General features: G+C 31.6%; 1 protein-coding gene and 1 pseudogene across 11 annotated transcripts in view; one reads left to right on the top strand and one right to left on the bottom strand.

Moving 5' to 3' along the window:
* Window positions 1-6,000, top strand: part of BBX (BBX, HMG-box containing) — a 251,169-nt gene that overhangs the window by 50,314 nt on the left and 194,855 nt on the right. The gene's annotated exons all lie outside the window — the stretch shown is intronic.
* LOC111736762 lies at window positions 2,083-2,200 on the bottom strand (annotated as a pseudogene).

Raw genomic sequence — 6,000 nt, 5'->3', positions numbered from 1 at the left:
CTTGCCATGTGTCTGAAGATGAATCACCACTTGAAGGGTCTAATCTGTCTCCTTATTGTCCTGTCTGGAAGGGTCACATTATTTAAATGTAACTCCTGAGAGCTTGGCAGGTCTTTTCAAACAGATGTTGATGGATGCTCTGCAGTCCCTCCCATCTCAACAGATTTCTTTATGCTTCTTTTTACATAGACACTTAACCTATGTTAAGGGCACCTCTTTTATGATGACCAGAGAGAAGAAATTAAAAGAGTTTAATCCTCATGGTTTATATAGTTTGTTCATCCTCATTTTGTGAAGCCAGTTTTTAGGCAAATGTCCAACTGTATCTCTGTTCATCTCTGTTTTCCTTCTGTACTTGTGTTTTCAGTATACTGTGGAGACATCAAGAAAGTACCTATGGTAGATTATCTTTTAGTTTTACTGTTATTTTCTATAGAATTAATTATTAAATCTAGTTTTAAGGACATGATTTGGCAAGTTCTTAAGTATTTTTGTTAATTATATAATATAATTGTATATTTATGGCAGTGGATCCCCTTCTTCCCATGTAATTGGATTGTATTTGAGAAGCTCATTTAAATCAGTGCAAAAGATTTCAAAAAGCCTATACTTTTTGGGTAAAATTTGAGTCACAGCATTATATACAGGCAGTTAATTGGGTCTAGGTTCATTTTAATCACTTGATATCAGTTATAGAGTTTAATTTCAGATGTAGGAAATAATGAAAGGTTAATACAATAAAAATATACTCTCTGCGTCAGGCTTTCTTTAAAATGAAAAAATAAAGAGTTTAGTTTACTAGGAGTTTATACTGGCTATTTATCTAATTTTTAAAGACATTGCTTCTGTTTTGCTAGCATTTTGGACAGAAGATAAGTCTTAAATCAAAAGGTTTTTTGTTAATTTTCTAATTATTTCATTATTCTGACTATTCTTTTTAAACATCATTCTGCTATTTCTTTGAATGTTCAATATTATCTTTTGCATGCTCATGTGATAATTTATATTAATCATTTGTTTTATTTTACTGAAGAGTCAAAAGTAAGATTTCTATGTGGGATTCAGTTAATTAAAGAACATTGTCTTTTGGTGTCAGTCACATCGAACTTTAGATGAATTCTTAGCAAGTATTCACCAAAAATGTGAATATATAAGTATGTTGTCAGGAAAAAAACATATGTCCAATGGTTTAAAAACATTAAATGGTCACTATTTTTAATAAGAGATACTAAATTTCATGATTTTAGTCTTCTGTAATTATACAAATAAATGTTTATGGAACAGCTAAAGTCTACCTTATATCTGGTCTGAGGCCAACCTTTTTCATTGTTATTCATAAGTGAATTCTTGAATGAGTTTTGCTTAAGAACAATCTATATTTAACTGGGAGCAAATTTAAATAAATCTTCTAATTTTTTATAGAACCTGCTAGTTTTGCCTTAAAATATCTTTAATCATACTTTCACTTGCTAAACTTTCATAGAGTAATCACACATAAGTTCTGGGGTGGATAAAATTAAGACCTTTCCCCTGCATCCTAGGAAATAGAAATAGTCTTTTCCCCATATCTGCTGAAAATTTTTTTGGTGATCCAGGCCAGTCTCTTTCAGGATTTCCAACTTGGGAATTCCCCTTTTATCATCCTTTATTTGTGCCTTGTTCCTCTTACCAAGTCTGAAGTGAAAGGACCATATTTTCTTCACTGTTCTGTCATGCAGGACTATCTAGTGCTTTGCAAAACTAGACAGGTAATAATTGTGGAATTAAACAGATTTTTAGAAAGTAGCTTTGAGAATGGAATTACATGCCAAATTATAATTAGTGGTTTTTTAATTGGTCTCTGCTATGGGCATGAATTGTTGTTCAGTTTTCATACATTGCCTACAACCTTTGGTATTTAATATCCTGGAGTTGGCTGTTTCTTTTACTTTGCAAATAGGAATTTAAGATAAAACTTATTTGAGTTATAAAGGATATAATTTATCAGCACCAGGGCAGAATTTATAGAATTTCTTAGATCTACTTCTCAATCACGAACTGTGTTCTCAAAGGAATACTAGTATGATTTTTTTTTTTTTTTTACGCTTACAGCACCTGGTATCTTAGGTGGTCTCCCATCCGAATACTAACCAGGCCTAACCCTGCTTACCTTCCAAGATCAGACGAGATCAGGCATGTTCAGGGTGGCATGGCTGTAGACTAGTGTGATATTTTTTTAGAAAAGACTTACGGTATATCATTATTGCTACAATTGCAAAATTTTTAATAGAATTTAGATTCTATCAATTTGTATATCTATAGTGGCATGTTTATAAAACATTTTTATAATGTTTACTTTAGTACAGTATGTATATGAACCAATATTTTAAAATCTAGCTCAAAAATATGTTTATTTCAAAGATTTAGGTAGCAGCAATAATTTCTTCTTAGCTTGTTAGGGCAGCAGATATTTTGGCAAGCTTTCTGTTTGATAAAATATTCACATTAACCTGATAGAAGTATTTTTTAAAGTGCGTTCTATACATAGCCAATATTTTACAGAATTGTTGTATACTTTTGGGAACATTTGGCAAAAACGTGCAGTTTTTACTTTAAGAATTTTAAGCACAATATGGCATATATGGAAACTTTTTTTAATACATTCCCACTTCCCCCAGAAGTTTGTACCTTTTTACCACTTTTGCTCATCTGTTTTATATCTCAGTATCCAGACAATGTTATAAAACTAAGATTTGTTTTAAGTATTGATTTTTTTTTTCAAAAGTATTGCAATTATGTCTTTGTGGTAGAAATGTTTTAGTCTGCCAGTTAAGTAGCCATCTTCAAAAACCCAGAGCCACCCAAATGCCAAACAATTAATACTAATTTTAGGATAGCTTCCAGAGATAAATTTCAACTGAAGAGAGTCCCTTCTCCCATTTTTTGTCCTCTTGTTTGCTTTTAATTGTAAATGCAGAAGAGTTTTTTGCTTACTAATGTGTTACTATGTGTTACTGCCTTACTAGTATTTTTCTTACTTAAAGTTGTTGGCATATAAATAAGGTACTACTTCCTGTGCTAATGTTTTATTGCTGGGACTATAATGTACCAGTTCAAGTATAATGCTTTTGAGTTTAAGTTCTAGGACCTTTTTTTAAAAAATAGTTTTTAACTTTTATAAATTTAAGTTTAAATTTTAAACTTTCAGTGATGATATATTTTCCTGCCTTGATAAATAGAATTTAGCAAACATAATTTTACTTTTTTTTTATAATTCAAAATCGTTAGTGCTGTAATTAATAGAATGTTGTAAGAATGGGATATGGAGGTATGTTGTTTTGTTTGCTTCGCTATAAATGTTCTGTTACTGTTCTTTAGAAAATGATCTGTGCTTTTAATCTTTTTTTCTATTCCCTTTTCTTACCCTGTTCCCCTTTTGACTCTTCTCAAGGTTGTTAAATGATTCGCTACTAGATAATGAAGCATATTGCAACAGTGATCAAAATTAAAACAATGATTAACATGTAAAGGCCTGCGTTAAATATATAGGACTTGATACTGTTAGTGAAAACATTCTGGCTATTCAGAAGACTTTTAATGGTTTTTTTGTTTTTTGTTTTTAGGTTTATAATCTTTTACATTTTGAATAGTTAAAGTCTCAGAAGCAAACTTCCTAATTAAGTGGGATGTTACTGTGTTAGGTTTCTTGGTATAACTCTTAAACTTTCTAAAGTGTTGGGAGGGACCTCGCAGATCAGCTACTCCACTACTAATTTTATAAACAAGGAGAAGGAGCATGAATGGTTTGCACATTATTGCCAACAGCACGGGATTCTAGATATTTTGAGTAATCAGTGCTTCATTTATCATTTTAAAAACAAATTGAGTTATTAAGAATACTTTTAAAATATTAATTTGGATTTAATAAATATTTACTCTAAAATGTCTATGGTTTTCTTCATTATAGCCTGATTTCTGCTGAGCCTGAGTGGATTAACAATTCTGCAAAACAGTCTTCAGTTTTGATTTCTGGAACTATTTTTTTTTAATAGGTTTTTTTTTTTTTTTAAATGCCATTCATTTCAATCTTCAGGATAACTATACTTTAAATTTTACACAGTATCTCTAATTTTACTAGTTCTTCTGAACTTCAGCTAATTTCATAGTTGGTTTGTTTTATAAAATCTGAATCAAATTATTGAAATACTATTTTTTCTTTAGTTTTATACTTTTAGAATCAAAGTTAATAGTTATTGGTTTAGTTTGTGAAACTCATTCCTTCCTCCCTCTTTCTCTCCCACTCTCCCTCCCTTCCTTCTTTCCTTCAAATGTCCAGGCAGGTATAGAAAGCTGTATGCTGGGCACTAGGGATCACAGCCCCTAACCTTACATTCTGGTGAGGGGAGTTGACGTCAGATAATTACTTATGCAATTACTTTAATTCAAATGAACATAAATGCTTAAAAGCAGAAAAATGGAGTAGTAAGAGAATTATAAGTAGGGCACTGACCAGATCTATAGGAGCATGGCAGGCCTCTGTGAGGAAGTGGTTTCAGTTGAAATCTTAATTAGTAGGCCTTTGGAAGACAAAAATGCAGAAGTGTATAGGAAGAAGGTCTCGAAGAGGGTAGGTGGGAGTGGTATCAACCAGTTCAGGGCCTGAGGACTGGCCAAATAGGCAGGAGGAAAACCAAGAGAATGTCAAGTAATTCAAGCAGAGGAAACAAGGTAAGGCTGTAAACCTACTACAGCATCTAGCAATGTTCAGGCCCTTGGTGATCTCAAGGAGAGTCATTTTTGAGAAATGGGAGGCGGCGAAGGCCTATATAGTAGTGGGTCGAGAAGCAAGTAGGAAGGGAGAAAAAGGTGATAGGTGCTGTTGACAAATGTTTAAAAAAATTTTCCTTGGAAATAAGAAGAGACATAGGATAGTATCTGGAGATGGAATTGAGAGCTGATTTATGCTAAAATAAATAGGATATATCTTTATGTCCAAGTGGAAAAAAATAGCTTAACTTCTCAAAAGGTCAGTATTACATATATGAAAGCTAGTACAAGTAGTCTTTAAATTATTGCATTTTTTGTAATTATGATGTTTATAAGAAGCCTTTCTTTCCAATTATGGGGCTTTTTAGCTAACTCAGTACAGCAAAAATACAGTCCTATTTCTTTTGCTATGATTATTTCCTTTGGAAAGTATTTTATCAAAATATATCATGTTTAGTGATGCTAAATTGGCTTGCGCCGCTTGAAATAAGAGAAATAGCTCCTGCAGGTTGGTCAGTGCTCCACCTGCAATTCTCTTACTACTACATTTTTCTGCTTTTAAGCATTTATGATAATTTGAATTAAGGTATACATAAAACACAGGTTTCCTATTCTGGAAATATTTCTCTTGTTATATATATGATTCTCTGGGTAAATAAAAAGTGAACGTGTTTTAATTATGTTATTAAAACACGGTGAGAAGATTATATTTATTTCACAAAGAAGGTCAGGAACCTAAACTAAGAGGTTCCAAAATCTTCAGATTTCATCTATAATTCCTCATATTGGTTAGGGTCACACTTTATAATTTTTCGATATTTTGCGTATAATTTTTTTGATATTTTGTGAACAGATCAAATTTTAGATATATTTTCTGATGCTCTTTCACATAACTTTAATGTTAAACAAATGTTCTCATTTTAAGACGAACCAAAGCAAAATCAGACGTTAATAACAAATTTATTTGACCAAGATAAATCAACTACATGGTTCTTTTTAAATAGCAGTAATTTGCTGTTCGAAAGAGCTTATATATTGTTAACTATTTGTCCAACAGAGAACTGTGGCTGATAGGCAGAGAAATTTAAAATATTTAAGTTTTAAGAATTTGAATATTAATCAGGAATGAACTTTGATTAAAGTATTCGGTTTGTTGTAAATATATATGCCCATGCCATAAGTATACATGAATTCATTTCTTGAGAGAGACCCTTACTTCTGTTTTTTAAGATCTGGGTTTCCTAAACTTGAGTC

This window comes from Pteropus vampyrus, unplaced genomic scaffold, assembly GCF_000151845.1.
Source record: "Pteropus vampyrus isolate Shadow unplaced genomic scaffold, Pvam_2.0 Scaffold1, whole genome shotgun sequence".
Lineage (NCBI taxonomy): Eukaryota > Metazoa > Chordata > Mammalia > Chiroptera > Pteropodidae > Pteropus > Pteropus vampyrus.
Note: the sequence above shows the minus strand (reverse complement) of the source record. Positions and strands in the feature narration are given on the sequence as shown.